The following is a 21,973-nucleotide window of genomic DNA, read 5'->3' on the forward strand; positions in this document are numbered from 1 at the left end:
CTGAATTTGTGCATTGTCTGCCTTTTTTTCTAGCTACAGAAGCATTTTGTCAGCGACAGCAATGGGTCTTTTTGGTGCTTTACTCAATGTCCATGTATTATGATTAAAAACTACTAATCTTTAATAAACTGAAGAGGCCCTCTTTCTTGATGCTTCTGCCTTCTGAATTCTTTAATATGCTTAACTTTTTGCACTACACATTTCAACCTGAACTAAATGTTAAGCAGTTTTGGTGTGTACTTTTGGCGGGAAGGGTGCTATTCACCTTCCAACATTCCTGCCTCATTAATGTCTTCTGATCCAACACTTCAAGCTGTCCCTCTGGCTACTGAAATGAGAACTAAAAACATTCTGCCTATGACTCTTTGTAGCTGCTTTCTCTTGTGTATGTGTTGGCTATATAGGCCCTGATATGATAAGTAGAAAGATACTTTTATTCCAATCAATTTTCCTGAAGAATGTTTGCATATATGTACTCATCATTTATAGCTAACTGAAGCACAACTTATATAAAACACTGATGCCAATTTTGGCATCCTAAGAAATTATTTGACATTGAATAACAAAGACAAATAGTTTGTAAACATAATGGGATGTTATACATCCCTTCCTTTAAATAGTAGTAGTAGCTTTCAAAACTAAAGTTAAATACACAGGAAATAGAAGTAATCGAAGAAGTCACCACTATATTATAAACTTGTTATATTTTACTGGTTTAAATTGAAGAATAGATATTTAAAATTGAGAAAAATGTATTTATATTTCCCTAAATATTGTTACATAAGCTTAAAGCAAAAATATCTTATACTTCAAGGAATTATAAAACTATTTGGTATTTTCAAATGTCAAACTGAAATTCTATCCATTTTGAACAAGAAAATTCTCCTCATATAACATTAATTCCATCCTAGTACCTAAAAAAATGATTCATTTGATTTGAAATCTTATATAATGAAACTATGGCTTCCAAAAATCAGCACTCTGTCAAATATAAAACAAAATTGAGCAAGGAGGGAAGTCCTCTAAACCAGCATTATCGAATTTTAAAAGAATTTCCAGATGAAGGAAAAGAGCACACAGCCTTCAAAGCCCAATAATGTCGATCTCCATAATAGCAGAAAGTTTTCCTTTTCAGGTCACAAAAATACAATTAATCATGTTAGACATCAGAAAGCAAATCTGAAGCCGCCTTTGATGATCTATCCTTGTGTGGAAAAAAAGTAATTGTTGTGTATTACCCAGCTGATTAATCTTGTGCTAATTTATCCTGTATGTTGTGTGCATGCAAAATTTCTTGGGGGATTGATGGATATCATATAAGGGCTCTTAAATATATAAGAATGCTATCCTTATTCAAAAATTATTGGTGCCACAGACACAAACATGCTGTAAATTTATGTTAAAATCATAAGGTAAATAATCTACTTCATTAACATTTATATTAGATCAGTTTATATTGCTTTAACATAATCTGTTTCATACACCTGGCTGCCTAGTTGTAGGTACATGATCACAAACTTCATCAAGTTCATTCACAGCATGGTATCTGAATCCAGGGCCTAATATTTGTTGTTAATGCACCATAAAGATAATATTAGGTACTGAAAGTTTAACTACCATGAGATTTCTTAAATAGGAAATAAATCATCAAAGTAAAGAAGTAGTACGAGTAAAAGTCCAATATTCAGCAATTGTCCATTTAAAAAAATTTTATTTATTTATTTATTTATTTGAGAAAGGGAGAGAGAGTACCTGCATGTGCATGTGTGGAGAGCAGGGCATGAGCTGGGAGAGGGACAAGGGGGAGAATCTTTGAGCAGATTCCTTTACTGAACATGGAGCCTGACACAGGGCTCAATCTCAGGACCCATAAGATCGTGGCCTGAGCTAAAGCCAAGAGCTGGACACTGAATCCACTGAGCCATTCAGATGCCCCCAGGAATTGTTTTTAAAATGTCTGAAATTTTCTTCAGCTATGCTATAAATTCCTCTAATAAGACTTCTAACCAAACTTGGTCACTTGTTCCTTCTATGTTCTTATATCCTATATGAATTCCTCTTATAATAACATTTAACAGTATTGTAACTACCTTTTTAGGGCCTGCCTTTTCCATAAGATAACAAAAAATTTTGAGTTCTGTGCCATATTTTTCTTTGACACAGTTAAAGCCTCAACGTCAATGGTCCTTCCTTAGAATTCCTTTCCTGGGACACCTGGGTGGCTTGGTGGTTGAGCATTTGACTTCAGGTTAGGTGGTGATCTCAGGATCCTGGGGTCAAGTCCTCCATCAAGCTCCTCACAGGGAGCCTGCTTCTCCCTCTGCCTATGTCTCTCTCTCTCTTTCTCTCGGTGTCTCTCATGAATAAATAAATAAAATCTTAAAAAAAAAAAGCCTTCCTTTCCTGACTTTCTTGATTAGGATATTTTAGCTGTTAATTGCTCTAAGAATAGCCTGTATATATTGCACTTAAATATTGATTTGTTTTATTCATGTTCTATCACCGTATGCAACCTGACGTCAGAATTGCACTTATGCTCTTCACTACTTAATTCTCAGAACCTAATACAATGCCTGGAACAGTCAGAGCTCAACAAACATTTCTGTCGTCAGCCATTATGCACTCAATAAATGCTAATTCAATCAATGACTTTCAAACTTTTTTTTCTACATAAAAGCCTTTATTTCAATAAAATCATATGTATCATTACAAATTATATTTATAGAAACTAGATATGTGTGTATTTATAGAAACTAAATATATGTGTGTTGTATATGTATGAATGTAAAACAAATCATAAGTCAGTTAGAAAAGACAAAGAACACAAATAAAAAATATCTGAGGAGACATTTCACTAAGAAGATATCAAATGGCCAATAAACAAATAAGAATATGAAAATGTGCTACAAGGAAGAGTAAATTACAGCTATAATGAAGACCTAATCAGCTAAAATGAAATAGAATGGTTAAAAAATAAGATAACATCCCCTATTAAATATTACTGGCAATATGGAGCAACTGTAACTTTCATACAATCCTGGTGAGAATATAAAATTATGCAACAGTTTTGGACAACTATTAGAAGTTTCTAATTAAGCATATATCTATTTAATGGCCCAGTGATTATATTTTTCTCTATATATCCAAGATAATAAGTGGATATATCAATTAAAGACCTTCAGGAAAATGTTCATAGCAACATTATTCAAATAGTCAAAAACTGGAAACAAACTATTAACAGGCAAATTATGAAACTGCAGCATAATCACACAATGCAATGCCACTCAGAATTTTTAAAAAATCTGATTACATCCAAAAATGGGTGGATCTCAGAATTATTATGTTGAATGAAACAATATAAACAAAACAAAATATTTTTAAAAAGTATAATTATATGAAGTTCAAAAATAGTCAAAATAAATTCATGTTTTAGAAGTCCAAATACTGGTTAGAAGTTTTTATAGAAAAAAAAAGTTTTTATAGACTTGTATTATTCATAAGAGACACGCATACGGTAAATATTCTATATCTCGGTCTGGGTAACAGTCGCCCTGATGATATATATATGTAAACAAAAATACATAGTGCATATAGTTAACATTAGTGTCCTCTAGCAATATACATGTCTCACTCTTTCAAAAGGAAAAAATAATGAGGGAAAACTTATGAATAGTAAAATGATGGGATTTGCCCCGACAGATATTAAGACTGTGTTGATGACTGAGTTATTGACACAAGAAAAAAAGAAAGAAATCGATACAGCACATGACAGAGCAGAGTAATCAACTCATGCATGGATGAATACTTGGCCTAGGAAAGTGATGGGATTTCATATCACAGAGGAAAGTATGGAATTTTCAACTAATGGTGTTTATGCAATTGGTTCTCCAGGAAGGAAGAAAGGTAGGGAGGGAGGAAGGGAAGAAGGATGGATTCCCGCCTCAGATTCTCCACAAAAATCACTATCTAGTTGACTATAAACTTAAAAGTACAAGACTTTAAAAGTTTTAGAATAAAATATGGAAGACTATATTCCTCAGATTAAAATCTATCATTGGCATAGTGTTCACCTCGTCAAGCATTGTGTACTGCTAAGCACTTTCAAGTCTATATTGATTTAGTCACTCATGCAAGCTTGACAACAATCAACTCTATGAACTAGAAACTACTGCTATCTTCATTCTACAAATGAAGAAATTGGGCCTCAAGGGTGCATTAATTTTCTACTGATGAATAATCACAAACCTACAAGCTGAAAACACAAATATATTATCTCAACATTTCTGTGGGGGAGGAACTTCACATCCTTGACTGGGATGTCTGCTCCAGGACTCACAAGGCTGAAATTAAGGTGTTGGCTGGCTATGTGCTCATCTGGAAATTCCATTAGGAAAAGATCCCCTTCCAAGTGGTTGGCAGAAATAATCTCCTTGGGACATATGACTAAGGTCCCCATTGTCTTGCTAGCAGGTGACCAGGGACTGCTTTCAGGTCCTTCCCACATGAGCCTCTCTCTTTCTCATATTTGCAATCTATCTGATGTAAGGACCTCTCCATAGGCATAAGCTCTTGCACACTTCATCTCCTCTAACCTCAGAAAGGATCTCCTCTAACCTCCCTTCTGAAGACTCACTGGTTAAGTCAGTAGCATCTCAATAATCTCCCTTTTGATTAAAAGTCAACTGATAAGTAACCTATCACAGATATGATATCCTGCAATATCTATAAGTTATCCAATCACCAAAAAAGGGGGAGATTATACAAAATATGCATAGAAAAAGGCAGAAATTTCAAGGTCTATCTTAGAATTCCACTTACCGCCCAGGACTTAAGTAATATGCCTGAGATTACTCAGCTAGTCTAGGAGGAAGTGAAGATTCAAATCCAGCATCACTGGCTTAGAACTATGTTTTAATAATGCTAATCACAGCATTATTATTTGCATAATAATGTCTTTGTATGAAAACACAAACATTCAAATAATGGAAAATAGTAATAATACCTTTTTCTATTTTAAAAATTGAAAAATCTTATCCACAAAAGATGCATTAGAGTCAAAAGACAAGCTACAAACTGGAAAACACATCTGCAACTAATACAAATGAGAGATCAGAGAGAAAGAGGTAGGGAAAGAGGAATGAGATAGAAATAATATTCATGTATGGGTATAACTATAACAACTCCATAAGAAAAAAAATTAGAAACTTTATTTGCAGCATATAAGGAGATCACAGGGAATAATTTTCAAAACCATGACTTCCCTGAGCAGAGATGAATGGGTTCTTTTTATTTAGGATTAGGATGAATATTTACATAGGGGAACCTTGTCATCATATGTAGAAGTGGGCATAAGGTCATGCATAAGACATGGAAACATACCTAAATATACATTGTATATTATGTAAATGAGGCTTGTGCTCCTCTGGCAGAGATTTTAGTATTATAAAGGGGTAAAGATAGGTCGGTAAAGATAGGTCATTCTACAGGTCACTGCATGGTCCATCTGCACAAAGGTGAATTGAGGATTAAGTTCAAACTAGTCTGGGTGGTCTGGGCAGTTGTTATTGCTTGAGGAGTAGTTTTGATTTCCATTGAGGTATGTTATACCCATGGGTCTTTTGCCTGAGTTAAGAGATAAGCTGTAAAGAAGAGCTTAAGGAAAAATAGAGGACAAAGGTCAATGTATACAAGCAGTTGTGCTGTAAAGGTCAGGCTTTGGGGTCTAGCTGGTGATGCTACTGGTACTGTAATAGCCATACTTTAATTTTTATTTTATTTTATTTTATTTTTTTACTTTTTAGTAATACATATAATTTACCCTAACATACATATGTGTAATTTAATTTATATATGTGTGTTTATAGATTTCCAAGGCTAAATTTAAAACTTGCTGTTTTGCCTTTTTATCTTGAAAAATATTTATTTATTTATTTATTTATTTTTAAATATTTTATGGGCAGCCCGTGTGGCTCAGAGGTTTAGCGCTGCCTTCAGCCCAGGGCGTGATCCTGGAGACCCCGGATCGAGTCCCATGTCCGGCTCCCTGCATGGAGCCTGCTTCTCCCTCTGCCTGTGTCTCTGCCTCTCTCCCTCTCTGTGTCTCTCATGAATAAATAAATAACATCTTTAAAAAATAATAAATATTTTGTTTATTTAATCATGAGAGACACAGAGAAACAGAGACATAGGCAGAGGGAGAAGCAGGCTCCCTGCCGGGAACCTGATGCGAGACTCCATCCTGGGACTCTGGGATCAAGACTGAGCCAAAGGCAGATGTTCAACCACTGAACCATCCAGGTGCCCCTTGGAAAATACTTATTTAAAGATAATATTAATTAGAGAAAGACAAACCATACTTATATCAAGAATATCTTGTTTCATTTAAAACATTATTTTAAATAACTTTTTAAAAGATTTTATTTGAGGGATACCTGGATGGTTAATTCAGTTAAGCATCTGCCTTCAGTTCAGGTCATGATTCGAGGTCCTGGGATTGAACACCATGTTGGGCTTCCTGCTTATTCTCCTTAGCTCAGGGATCCGGATCAAAAACTCCTTCTTCTAAGTGACTATCCCTGAGTCATCACACATTTCTGATAAAGATTCTGTACTATCTCTTTCAAAACCCTAATATAATTGTTTCCCTTATAATCATTTAATGAGTTCCCTTATCATCATGTAATGTCTTAAATTTATGTAGGTTACATGATCAAAGCACATTTTTTATCAAATTTCAAAGTGAGAATCTTTCCAACTTTATATGTAAGATACTATGAACAAAAAGAATAATAAAACAAGGTTGTTAGTAGATGATACAGTTTTAGGGAAGATGACTACATTAACCAGCAATGAAAATGTCTCCGGAAGATATTAACATGTACATTGAGGTAACAAAAGCCAGTCAATCTAATATTGAGTCAAGTTGTACAAAGCTTGTTCAACCTCCCATACAAAATAACAAGACTTTACATTAAGAGAATTAAGGAGTTTTTCTGAGATTTTCTTGAGTTTTCTGTTACTCCATTATACACTTACCTCTAGAAAGGAAAAGAAATATATGATGATTGAAGGAATTTTTTAAATTTGCAAATATTTATCTCCTATTCACTTTCAAAAATAAAAGAGTGTTTGCAACTTATTTATTCTGCGTCTGATATCAGGATGAGATCTATTGTAAGAGATACAGGAATAAACTGCCATAGTCGAGTGAGACACAAGAAATAAATCTATGTAAAGTCACCTCACAGAAATCTTAGGAGATATCTGTTAAGAAGTAATAAAGGTAAACATAAAGAAGATAAAAGTAACGATAAAGTGGATCGAACACAGAACTTTTATTCTTGAATATCAAAGTCAATAAATGGAAAGACATTTTCCTACTGGCCATAAAAGCAAACACATACACACATACACACACAAAAAAAAAGGTTTTTAAAAAGATATCTTAAACGTGACAAAATTCTCAAACAGCTTTTTAGAACACACAGAAGAGGAAGAGTTGAAAGAGAAACTGAATAATAGAACAGAAAGAGAATATAATATATAGAACATGAAAAGAGAAAAAAAATCCTTGGTGACAGGTGGTTTTTTTTTTTTTTTTTTTTTTCCAGAGAGAAAAAGAGCAAAATAAAAGAACTAGGCTATTAGTAAGGCTACAAAAATGATAGCAGAGTAAAACCTAAACATACTTCTTTTTGAAACAAACATTTAAACAAAGTTCATATATCGCCAAAAGATAAGCACAGTTGTTCCAGTGTAAGAGAAGGTCAAAAAATGATTTAAACTGATTTCAAATATAAATAAAACTTCAGGTATACAGGTCTATATAAGATAATATATATACATTTGTCTGTTTTGTATAATATTCAATGATTGAGCAATAGTTCATATAATTTCCAGATAAGAACAATTAGACAATTCATAAAATAGGTTATGGTTTTGTATATATATCTTCAATCACAAACAATCTCATTTGAAGAAAAATTTTGCTTGAATTGGGGTAATTAGTTTTAGCTTAGAACATAGAATCATCTTTGAATTTCTCAGAAATATTATATATGTTTGAGCGTGGTTTATGGATCCAGATTTTCTGGGTAGAATCTTCACTCTTCTTGCTGGTTTCCTAATTTGGATTCGGCTTCTGTGTGCTCCGTTTTCTTCATTTGTGAAGTAAATATCAACACTACATTTCTTGATTTTCAGTAGGGACATGAATTCAAAATTCAGCATTTTCCTTTGGTCCTCACATAAAGTAATAAAGAAATATTTAAAAAGTACGTTATATTTCTGGTAGAAGTAAGTTATCACCTGCAGTTTTAATCTGTTTCACAGCTAAAAGAAATGGTAGCAGCCATCCGAAAGGATACAAAGAAAAGAAACACAGAGACTTAAGAAGGGACCAATAAGAGGTCTCAGGAAATACCAGAATAAAAACACTTAATACAGGTGAAGAAAAGATGCTGATGTGAAAAATATGCATTTATTGTTTGCAATAAAAGAGGTAGAAATGGGATTAGTAGTGTTATAATCATAATTTGAGAGGAGCCAGGGAATCAGTCTACAGCAAAATCAAATAGGGCAGGACTATTTTAATAATATTGTCTACATTTGAAGCATCAAATAAGAAGAGACACAATGGGTCATGAATGCCAGATAACCTGGAAGACAACACCCTTTCTAAAGGAAACTTGGCAAGTGGCTGATCCAGGAAAATTGATACAGTCAAATCGAGGAATAAAAATGAAGGTGGTACAGTACAAATATTATAAGAAAAATAAAGAAGAGATCAGAAAATCATAGTTATTTGGAGAACATGTGCTGAAAGAACGTTGCAAAAAAAGAAAATAAATATGGTTATTTTAAATTTTATGAGAAAATTAAATATTATTTGTGAAGTAATTATCTCCATAAACATCACAAGGCAGGGATATGAGAAGTTAGGGAACAAGTGGTAAGAAACAGAAACAGGCAAAATAGGACCTGGCAGAAATAAGGTATGAAATACAGTAAAAATAGTTATAGAAATAGCAAATTGAAAGAAGGGGGAAGAATAATGGTCATTGTAGAAATCACAGCAAGGGACGTAGAAAATGGAAACAGAAGAAAGGAAAGAAAACAAAAGGAAGGAAGGAAGAGTCAGAGGGAGGAAGGAAAGGAAAGAGAGGGAATCAAAGAAGGAAAGAATGACAGAAAAAAAAAAGTTAATATAAAGAGTTAAAAGATACTAGAGTGGGAAATTATAGACATAAAGAAATATGCAAAGGCAAGCCAACATATGCAAAATTGCACTCCCCAATGAAGGGAAATCAAGATCTAATTCAATAAAATACCTAAAATAAAAGGTGATTCACCCCCTTATACTGAAAGAGAATACCATAGAATACTGACATATAACAGGAACACAAAGACGTCCTAGGAAAGGCACTGCTCTTCAATATAGAGAGTTCTTGGGATCCCTGGGTGGCGCAGCGGTTTGGTGCCTGCCTTTGGCCCAGGGCGTGATCCCGGAGACCCGGGATCGAATCCCACATCGGGCTCCCGGTGCATGGAGCCTGCTTCTCCCTCTGCGTGTGTCTCTGCCTCCCTCTCCTTCTCTCTGTAACTATCATAAATAAATAAAAATTAAAAAAAAAAAAAAGAGAGTTCTTGAGCATCCAAACAAGAAACACAAACCAATTACACAAAGAAAAACCATGCTGGAGTCAGATTTCTTCATTTAGCACTAGAACATAGGTAAAGATCACCTGTAGAGCCATTAGGGAGATAAACTGAAGCCCAATAAATCACCTTTCAAGAACAAAGATTACAAATACTAAAATATGCACAAATTCAGAGAATATTTTTCTTTTGAATCCTTCCCTAGGAAATGAAAAGAGTGTGAACCTCATCCAACACAAGGTAATGAGGGAAATTACTGTAAAAGAACTAACGGTAAGCATTAAATATATTTAACTCTAGAATTGAATCAAACCTGGAATTTAGGCTTGCCAAGTAAGAATATATATGTTACATGTCCTAACCATCATGTAGAGATAACATTACTAATGAAATTTAAGAAAGGAAGTGGGATAGACAAGATAGCAGTAAGAGTTGTATGTTTACTGATTCTTTATAAGAATTTAGAGTAATATCTGTGTATCTATAGATATATCTATATCCATATATTTGTATATCTATAGATATTGCTCACACATATGTATATGTAATATATATGTATTTAAAGCTAACAAGGCAATATTTTCATGAATATATTAATAGTAAAAAATCTTAGAAGGTACATTTAAAGCTAGAAATAAAATATTGAAGGCATACACTGATTTTACAACTACACATGTAGGGAACAAATAGATACTGGCTTAAGCAGAAAAGAAATATGTATATCACTTAAAATTATCACTTTTTATAAAACCTAAACACTTAAAAGATAACAATATGACAACAAACAAAGACAAACAAGATTTGTACAGACAAATGTAAATGACTTACCTCTATTAAAAACGCACATACATGTATCTAAATTGAAAATCACATATATAAAACAGCATTCATATCTACATATCTACTATATATACACACACATCACAATTTCATTGTTCATCATACTTAAGCTGTTTTCCTGTCTTGGCTACTGTAAATAGTACTGCAATGAATATGGAGGTGGAGGGGTCTCTTCAAGACAGTAAATTTATTTCCTTCTGATATAAATCCAGAAGAGGTATTGCTAGATTATACGATAGTTCTATTTTTGATTTTTTTGAGTAACCTCCACATTATTTTTCATAATGGCTGCACCAGTTTACCTCCCCACTAACACTGTATCCATGTTCCCTTTTCTTCACATCCTCAAAAAAATGAATTCATAGAAGCAGAGATTAGATTGATGGTTGCCAGGGGTGGGCAGCAGGTGGAGAAAATAAAAAGTGGTCAAAGGGTAGAAATTTCTAGTCATAAGAGAGATAAATTCTGGGAACATAATATGGAGCTATATTAACTATAGTTAATACTGTGTGTATATTTGAAAGTTGCTAAGAAAATAGATCTTAAAGTTTCTCAAAACACATAACCCCCAAAATTATAATTATATGAAGTAATGGATGAGTTACCTAAAACTGTGTTTATCATTTCACAGTATAAACAATCATCATGTTGTAGACATTAAACTTACACCATTTTTACATGTCAATTATATCTAAAAAAAGCTGGGGGAAAAAGAAACAGTAATATATTTATGGTAGTCTAGAAAAATATATGCCATTACATAATAGGTTGGATACTGCAAAGACATTTCTAAATTAGTTTTATGTACACCAACTAATAAGGCCTTATTTCTCTTGGAATTCATCCAAAAACAAAAATCAGTTGAAAATATGCAATGTACATAGACTGAAATAGTCAAGCAGTAGCTTATTTTGAGAATTAGCCTAGGCAACTCCAACCACAAACAGCATGATGGAAAGCAGAGAAAAATATTTGGATATTAACTTTATTTATAAATATTTTCAGAACAAGAATTTCCTAATGTCCTTTATTTGCTTTTTTAAAGCCAGGTTAAAAAAAAAAAAAGAAAGTCATTCTGAAACTTTTCTGCTTAACAAATTTCAAAAAAGGATTTTTATGTCATCTTCAACTCTGAAAATATGAGGTATTTTACCATCATTTACCCTTGCAAAGTAAACTACCAGCTATTTATGTGAAAGCAATTTCAATTGCAATTTAATCACAAAGAACTTCATATCTCTCTGGGGGAAAAAGTGCAAGGTCAGCAGATAACTTTGGTATCTTTGGTCCTTGATCTACTGCAAGATCAGAGTTGCCAACCAGATTCAGTAGAACATTTGTTATGAGTAGTCTCTCTGGGATGAGAATGATTGTCTACTGAAGACTGATTTCTTCAACAGGAAGTCTGTATATACAACTATTCCAAGAAACAGATCCAATAATATTGGGAAAGTTAATAAAGTTAAAAAAAAAAAAAAAAAGTATCATTTTTCTAGATTCTGATTATTTTAAATATCAGTAGTCTAAGGTAATATTAACTTGTATTAGCTACATTGCATATGTATAAATTAGAGACAATTTCAAATAATATATTTAGAAAAATAAGATGCAGGTACTCTGACTTATTAGAGTAAAAAAAAAGCATATTCTTCCACTGATAATCATATTTAATTAAGTAAATATATATTCATCTAAACAGACATTTTTATTTGCAGTTTTTTCACGAGAAATCCGTGGAACTGAGTCCCTTTCAGACTTTTAAGTGAAGTATGGTAGAGCCGAATTATTTTGAATCACTGATTATGTACTTTATTTCATAATCTTAAATGTGAGTTTTCAAACAAAATCATCATTTTTGTTACCTTAATTTACCTTTTCTTACCTATATTGCCCTCCATAATGATAGTGATACAGGATTGTCAAAGACAAATGGTCTTTATAAATTCTAGGGGGAGATAATGGAACATTTTAGTAAACTGAAGTTTAGCAGGATTGGCTCCTCACAAGGCCTATAGTTGTTCATGTCTTACATTCCAGGCACATAATTGACATTCCAGGCACTGATTTGACAGCACAGAGTAGTTTTGTTGTGCTCCCTCTCACCAAAATTCTTAGATCAATCTTTGATCATAATCTAAATTTTCAGTTTATAAAATATACTACTTCATCAGGGATTTGAGCAATGACATGGGATTACGGTAGAAATCTTTGAAAGGGAAAACAAATGAAAATCATTCATTCTTATATATTCAAAAGTCAGAGGGGAAAACAAAGTTTATTATATCATCATTAATTGATATTAGTATGTTGAAGACTAGTAATAACATTACCAGATATACACAGATTATGTATGACTTGTACACTACTGTAAATGAGAAGAATAGTTAGGTGGCACTTTTTAAAACATCCCAAAAGCCTGCTGGGGGATCCTGGGAGGCTCAGTCAGTGAAGTGTCTCACTCTTGCTCAGTCATGACTCCAGGGTCCTGGGATGAAGACCCAGGTCCGGGTCCCTGATCAGTGGGGAGTCTGCTTCTCCTTTTCTATGTGCTCTCTCTATCTCTCTCACTCTCTCTCTCTCTCAAAAACAAAAACAAAACAAAACAAAACAAAAACAAAAAACAAAACAAAAAAACAAAAAATGTAGAACAAAACAAAAAAAAACAAAAGCCTGCTATATATAACAGAGAAGATCAGAAGAGATGCTTGCTTTCTCTTTCTCTTTCCCTTCCTTAACTCATCTATCCCCTCTCTTCCTTTCTTTTTATCTTCTCTTTTTTCCTTTTATTTTCTTTTTTCTTTTATTTCCTTTCTCTTTTTTTCTTTTGAAAAAGTCACATTTAATAAGGGAAACTCTTCCAAAAGTAGAGTTGTATATTAGTGAACAACCTGGCTTCTCAATAAAAATCATCTGGGGAGCATTTTAGCAGTACTGATATGCAGGGCCCAGCCTTAATTGGTCTGGGGTAGAGCCAAGGCATGTTTATTTGTCCACTTTATTTTTTGTTTGTTTGTTTGTCCACTTTAAAGTGATTCTCCGGGATCCCTGGGTGGCGCAGCGGTTTAGCGCCTGCCTTTGGCCCAGGGCGCGATCCTGGAGACCCGGGATCGAATCCCACGTCGGGCTCCTGGGGCGTGGAGCCTGCTTCTCCCTCTGCCTATGTCTCTGCCTCTCTCTCTCTCTCTCTCTCTCTGTGACTATCATAAATAAATTAAAAAAAAATTAAAAAAAATAAAATAAAATAAAGTGATTCTCCTGCACAGCCATGTTCAATGAAAACTGTTCCTATTTTTACTTTTCAGGATTACATAATATTTTCCAATTAAGTTTCCCTTCTTGGCCTTGATATCCTGTCTCATCACATCCGGAACCTAACTATAGTATTATGGATCTCAGTATCACAGTCACCTAGAGTTCTCATTATTTATTAAGTATTTATACCTCCTGACTGAAGGTGAGAGATTAAAATTCTCAATGATACAGATATTAGGAATCTGCATTTTTCATGAGTTTCTTGGTTGTTTCTGATGAAGAGAACACATGGACATACTAAGAAAAAACTGAAGTCCATAGGATTATAATCTCTGAAATTGGTCAGATGAGGACTAGCACACTCACTCCAGTATTTGTTGCAACAATGACAAGAGGTAAGTGGATACATCTTTCCCAGATAAAAACAGTATCACTTCCAGGTCCTGTTGTGGTGATTGCATTTACTAAACTTAAAGCATTTAGCACAGTGACTGGCATACATTTAAATATTCAATAAATATTATCTTGCAATATTGTTTACCTGTTGGCCTCTGTATTCAATTACTCTGATCTACCCAACCAACTACCTCACACAAATTGATACGAATATCATAATCAGAATTTTTTTTCTTTTTTTTTAAAATTTTTTAATGTTTTTATTTATTCATGAGAGTCAGAGAGGCAGAGACATAGGCAGAGGGAGAAGCAGGCTCTCTGCGGTGAGTCCCATGTGGGACTAGATCCCAGATGCCAGGATCATGTCCTAAGCAGAAGGCAGACACTCAACCACTGAGCCACCCAGGCATCCCATAATCAGAATTTTCTATGAGGCCTTAGCTTCAGATGATTTTAGCTATTCCAAAGATATCTGATGTTGACTTTGGTTATGATAATTATACACATTTTATAACTTAAAGATAAATGCATATAATTATTAAATCCAATATTGGCTCCTATGCAGTCTCTTTTATGTGGATGAAAAAAAAAATTCTACACAAATTAAAAGGCTACAACTAGAGATGGTTAGAAAATCTGAAGAGTATCTAGTATAAGGTAGCACCTCCTCTTCCCAGAGAAGAAAACACTAATACCTTTATGAATCTTGCTTTAGGTACAGAATAAAATAAGATAAGGTGGTATAGAGAGTCCCTTCTTCACTCAGCTAGACTCCCTGAGTTTGAGATATTCTGAGATTTATTGTCTGTATCCTAGATAGCTAAAAAAATAACCTTACATACAAAGGAAAAAGCTTAAAGGGCAGACTTTCTCTCTTTTCACTTACAATTCATAGTTCCCCCAAAGAGAAGAAATGTACCGTCAGCATGGACTAACACACCAGGAAAGCATTCTTGTCTCAGTTTTGAGTTGATTCGTCTTTTGCTGAGTCTATATATAATTATCTTGACAGCCATGTGAATCACTGACCCAATCATCTGTGATTAGAGTAATAGGTTCAGTGATATTGCTCAGAAAGAATACAAGATGAGACAAGTCAAACTACTCTTCTTGTGGGCGAGGGGCAGTTTCAGTTCTTCTGGTTTTCTACTCTAGAGTACATTTACCAATAGTGATCATGGAGGAGCCATAAATAGACAAAAAAGAAAAGCTATAATCTATTGGACAGTAAAAAGTTATAGGCAAAATAGCACAGGGTTTTAAATTGTGATTGCTATTTAATAAATGTTTATTTTTAAAATTGAAAGACTTAACTTTAGGGGAGGCCCGGGTGGCTCAGCGGTTTAGCACCGCCTTCAGCCCAGGGCCTGATCCTGGAGACCCAGGATCGAGTCCCACGTCAGGCTCCCTGCAAGGAGCCTGCTTCTCCCTCTGCCTGTGTCTCTGCCTCTCTCTGTGTCTCTCATGAATAAATAAATAAAATCTTAAAAAAAAAAAAAAAAAGACTTGACTTTACTAAACACTGGTCTCTAAAAACATGGATAAATGAAAAATAATTATATCCATTTCTTGCTTATTATACTGTAATTTGCTATTATTAATCTTTTTTTTCTTTAGGATTTTCCTTAGTCTAAGGGAAAGAGTAAATAAAACTCCATCAGATTCACTTCCATGTAGTTTGTCCTATTTCTTCAGAGAAGAAATAGGGATTTTGAATAGTTTTGCCTCTAGGAATAAATTTTAGGAAGTTGGAGTCAGCCTAGCTTTTGAAAAGTCTCAGAGGTAATTAAACGAGTGGACATAACAGAGGGGAAGTGAGGCATTCAAAAAATTTATATCCTAATTTAATGTTGATATTATTCCTAAATAGGTATTAAGTTTTAAGGTTAAAGTGAAATGATATGGATTTGTATTAGTCATATGTTAAAAGAGCAAGCCATTTAAATTGGGACAGTTGAAACGTGTAAAAGAATCTGCAAATTTGGGATCCCTGGGTGGCTCAGCGGTTTAGACCTGCCTTTGGCCCAGGGCATGATCCTGAAGTCTCGGGATTGAGTCCCGCATCAGGCTCCCTGCATGGAGCCTGCTTCTCTCTCTGCCTGTGTCTTTGCCTCTCTCTCTGTGTCTGTCGGGAATAAATAAATAAAATCTTTTAAAAAAAAAGAATCTGCAAATTTTTTAATATACTGAATCAGCCTATAGAAGGTAAAACAGCAATAAATCTTCCAAATGCCACGATAAATATTGATTTAAAATGGTAGTTTCTATAACCAGCAATATACAAACTAAATGCTCAAAAAAAAAAAAAAAAAAAAAAAAGCTTCTGGGTACCTCATACCTAAAAATTGCTGATTAAAATGAAAAGGAAAAAAAAAATGTAGACTGAGTTGGCAGTCCTGTCATCCTCTCTGTTTAAAAAAATAAAAAGAATCCACATAGGAGGTTGTTGTGCATTGGAGCCATAAAGCAGAATGCAGGATCTGATTGTAGAACTTTGCAAAAAGTTAGCATTCCCAAAAGGCAACACAATTGGTGAGTCACTCAGGAGAGGAAAAAAAAAAAAAAAAAAAAAAAAAAATCCCAAACAAGCAGAAACCTGTCCTAATAAGGGAGAAAATGAATAAAATGACCTGTTTGGATCTTGTCTGAATTGCAGAGGAAGAAAGATCAACATGTACCTTAAGGATTGTTTTATTTATTTTTTTAAGATTTTATTTATTTATTCATGAGAGACACAGAAAGAGAGGCAGGGATAGGAGAAGCAGGCTCCATGCAAGGAACCCGATAAACGACTTGATCTTGGGAATCTGGGATCAGGCCCTGAGCCAAAGGCAGACACTCAACCAACCGCTAAGCCACCCAGGTGTCCCTGCCTTGAGGATTCTTGATCACAATTTCACACATGCAAAGTTTGGGGGTAGAGCTTACTTGACATCTGGGTCTTAAAGAACCCACGCACAAATTTAGACTCACCATGGTAACAGGATAACAATATCCTATAAAACTGAAAGAAACAAACAAATCCTCTGGAGAGGAAATTTTTTAAACCAAGATAGAAAGAGGAACCAAAGATAAAATTTAATGAACATGAATAAACAATAAATCACTAAACACAAAAGAATATGAGCCATAATAACTAATAAGCAGAAAGTAGCCCCAGAACTATAAAAAAACTGTGTGTAAAAATCATAATATAAAAAATAAAAATATTTTAAAAGATATATGAGTATTTTGAAAGTGTGATTAAAAATAGACTATTAAAATCGACAAGTGTTGGAAGATAAAAGGAGAATGTCTAGAAATAAAAATGTAGTAACAAATTAGAATGTCAGTGGTCAGTTTAAACAGTAAAGTGTGGATAGATAGTTGAAGACTGAAAGGTACATATGAAGGAATTCCACAAAATGCTACACAGGGAATCAAAGATGGAAAATGTGAAATACAACTTAGAAGATACTGAGGATGTCTGACAACTGGCTAATTAGAATTTCAAAAAGAGGTAATAGAGGAAATAAGGAAAGGACAATATTTGAAGAAGATAATGACTACGGATTTTGTTAACTAATGAAAAAATCATAAGCTCCAAGAATAGCCCCACATTTTAAACAGAATAAAAAAATCTATACCTCGACACATGAAAGATAGGAGGATACTAAACATTCAGTTAGAAAAGACAGATGCTTTACAATGGAAAAACAGAACACTGAACACTGACTACTCTCAGCATTGATTTTCCCAGTATGTCCAGCCCTTGAGGTCAAAACTATTTTCCTAAAAACACTGCACTCATTCTCTCTGTTAGATAATCTTACTTTTTATTTATAATACTATTGATTTGTGTTCTTTTCTTTTAGCAAGTTCGGTCAGGTTATTTCAGGGATGTATAAAATTTGTTGATCTTTTCTGTTTTTGTCTATTTTGGTCTTGGTTAAATTTCTCTATCATGTATTTGCTTTTTTGGTTCATTGATTTCTCTTATCTTTATTACCTCCTCCCTTTCACTGATGTAGGCCCACTTATCTCTTCTTCTACTAGCTGGTAATGTAAATCCTTAGGTCCCTGGTGTTAGAAGCATTAAGGATGACATTTAAACTTTCCCTCCATGAAATGCTTTGCCGGTATCTCATGAATGTTTATATGTGATATCATTTTTTGCTATTTCCCTTCAAAATACTTTCTTTTTTTTTTTTTTTTTCAAAATACTTTCCAATATCACTTTTGATTTTACCTTTGGCTCCTGAATTATTTAAAAATGTGTTTTCTAGGGGCAACTGGGTGGCTTAGTCAGTTAACCGTCTGCCTTTGGCTCCAGTCCTGATCCTCAGGTCCTGGGATGAAGCCCTGGGATGGGCTCCCTGCTCAGTGGGGAGTCTGCTTCTCCCTCCTCCCACTCACGTGAGCACACACTCTCAAATCAATCAATCGACCGTTAAAAAAAACATGTTTTCTAATATCTTTATATTAGAATTTTCCTCTTATTGTTGTGAATTTTTTAATTTAATTTTGTTGTGGTCAGAAAACATTGTATGTCTTCAATTCTTTTAAATTTATGGAGATATATTTTACAACCAAGCATGTGGTCCGTCTTGGTGAAAACATAATGAGAACTTCAAAAGAATACGTATTCTCCAGTTAGTGAATATAAAGTTCTAAAAATCTCAATTACAGCAAGTGTTTACCAATTTTTTAATCAGATATTCTAGATTTTACTTATATAATTTTATGTTCATGTTAAAATATTCTACTACATTTTTTGAGGATCATACATATTTATTCTCATATTTTAACTGTTTCTTTTTGAATTGTGCAATATCTCTTTTATCTTTATCTTGGAGACTACTTTTCTGTCATTAAAGTAGGTATTCTGGTCTTTTGATGTATATACTTTTATAAGCATAATAGTGAGGACTGGTTCTCTTAGCCACTCTGAGGATCTCTGCAACAGGCAAGTAAAGTATTTACAACAATATAATGTCAATTATTCTTGATAAGCTTATTTTAGATGTGTTCATTTTTTTAAGATATCGTTTTCCTTTGCCTCATGGTACACAATGATAATACCTGAGTCTTTGATAGCTCCAACTTTGGGACAACTGAATGTGGGTATATACTCATTGTTTTTCTCCCTGAGAACCGGTTGCATAATCCTAGTTGTCTGCATGCCAAATAATTTTGCATTGTATCTTGGATAATGTGAATTTTATACTGTATAGAATCCTATTTATATTTCAGGAGGACATATTCCAAGCCGGATTCACACTGTAAGTTTGCTTCCCCTTTTCTGTGGTGGCTTAAATCTTACTAGCTCTGCTGGTTTGTGTCTGCTGTGTACATGCATGGTACCCACAGCCTTTGTTACAAGCTCAACATTACCAAATCTGAATCTTGGTGAGATTTTCTTTCATGAGTTAGGGCTTTCTAGACATGAGGTTCTCACACAAGACTTGTGGTGCAGGGAAAAGCCTGAAACTCGAGGGCTCAGGCCTTTGGTTATTTTATTATATTATCGTATACTCTTATTTAACAATAAGAGTAATGACAATTGCTGACTCAGGTCACAATTTAAAAAGTCAGGATTTCTGGCTCTGTGGTGTAAGGTTTTCAAAGCATTAATGAGAGTATTTTCTTGGAGAAGTGCAACCATCAAAAAATTCAAGCTTCAATTTTTTGTTTTGTTTTGTCTTGTTTTTCACTTAGAAGAACTTCTTCATTTGCAAAAGTGAAATCCAGAGACACCCAACCCACCAGACGGCAGAGCCCTTTGAGTTCTTCTTAATTAAATAAAAGTCTGTTTTCCCTGAATACTTAAAATATTTGTTACTTGAATGAAAGAGAAAATAAATGAATTATTCTTTTATTGAAATGAACTCTTATACAATTAAATAATTTGCATTATTAAATTTTCAGCAGTGTTTTCTTTTCCCAAAACAAGTAAGAACTTAATAGAAACAAACAGAAATGGCTTTTTATATTCTTGGAAATTGCCTAAATATACAAAAAAAGGAAACGATTAACAAACAAACCTCTGACTCACATATTACCAGATTTAAAATTTGTGTGTGTGGGATCCCTGGGTGGCTCAGCAGTCTAGCCCCTGCCTTCTGCCCAGGGCAGGGATCCTGGAGTCCCCGGATCAAGTCCCGCATCGGGCTTCCTGCATGGAGCCTGCTTCTTCCTCTGCCTGTGTCTTTGCCTCTCTCTCTCTCTCTCTCTCTCTGTCTCTCATGAATAAATAAATAAAATCTAAAAAAAAAAAAAAAATTGTGTGTGTGCTGTGATAGGTTGAATTGTGTCTCCTTAGAAAAGATGTGTTGGAATCCTAACCCCCAGTATCTCAGAATATGACCTTTTAGGGATAGAATCTATAATCAACTTAAAATGAGGTCATTAATGACTCTCCTAACCCAATAGGACCCACGTCCTTATTAAAAGAGAAAATTTATTTTCTATTTTTAATTTTTTTTAATTTTTAGATTATATTTTTTTATCAAAATAGTAAAACAAGTTTATTTAGAAACATTAGAAAACATGAATAGGCAGAAAAATGTAAGATGTTCATTACAATTCCACTATTAATATTTGGTTAATATATTTCCAGAAATTGTTCTTCATATATGGATTATATAATTTTTAAGTGAAAAGAGATTCTATCAAACATAATTTTTGCAGTTTTTCATTTTATGCTATTTGTTGAAGATGGTACATATGTACATAATTTAAAACATTTTATTGGAGATCAATTTGCCAATATATAGCATAACACCCGGTGCTCATCCCGCCAAGTCCCCCCTTCAGTGCCCGTCACCCAGTCACCCCAACTCCCCGCCCACCTCCCTTTCCACCACCCCTTGTTCGTTTCCTAGAGTTAGGAGTCTTTCCTGTTCTGTCATCCTCACTGATATTTCCCACTCATTTTCTCTCCTTCCCTTTATTCCCTTTCACTATATTTTATATTCCCCGAATGAATGAGACCATATAATGTTTGTCCTTCTCCGATTGACTTACTTCACTCAGCATAATACCCTCCAGGTCCATCCAAGTCAATGGTGGGTATTTGTCGTTTCTAATGGCTGAGGAATATTCCATTGTATACATAGACCACAGCTTCTTTATCCATTCATCTTTCGATGGACACCGAGGCCCCTTCCACAGTTTGGCTATTGTGGACATTGCTGCTAGAAACATCGGGGTGCAGGTGTCCTGCCATTTCACTGCATCTGTAGCTTTGGGGTAAATCCCCAGCAGGGCAATTACTGGATGGTAGGGTGGCTCTATTTTTAACTCTTTGAGGAACCTCCACACAGTTTTCCAGAGTGGCTGCACCAGGTCACATTCCCACCAACAGTGTAAGAGGGTTCCCCTTTCTCTGCATCCTCTCCAACATTTGTTGTTTCCTGCCTTGTTAATTTGCCCCATTCTCACTGGTGTGAGGTGGTATCTCATTGTGGTTTGGATTTGTATTTCCCTGATGGCAAGTGATGCAGAGCATTTTCTCATGTGCGTGTTGGCCATGTCTATGTCTTCCTCTGTGAGATTTCTCTTCATGTCTTTTGCCCATTTCATGACTGGATTGTTTCTTTGCTGTTGAGATTAAGAAGTTAATTAATAAGTTAATAGATCTTGGATACTAGCCCTTTATCTGATATGTCATTTGCAAATATCTTCTCCCATTCTGTAGGTTGTCTTTGAGTTTTGTTGACTGTTTCTTTTGCTGTGCAGAAGCTTTTTATCTTGATGAAGTCCTGATAATTCATTTTTGCTTTTGTTTCCCTCCCCTTCATAGATGTATCCTGCAAGAACTTGCTGTAGCCAAGTTCAAAAGGGTGCT

Source organism: Canis lupus, chromosome 38 (genome assembly GCF_011100685.1).
Source record: "Canis lupus familiaris isolate Mischka breed German Shepherd chromosome 38, alternate assembly UU_Cfam_GSD_1.0, whole genome shotgun sequence".
Taxonomy (NCBI): Eukaryota; Metazoa; Chordata; class Mammalia; order Carnivora; family Canidae; genus Canis; species Canis lupus.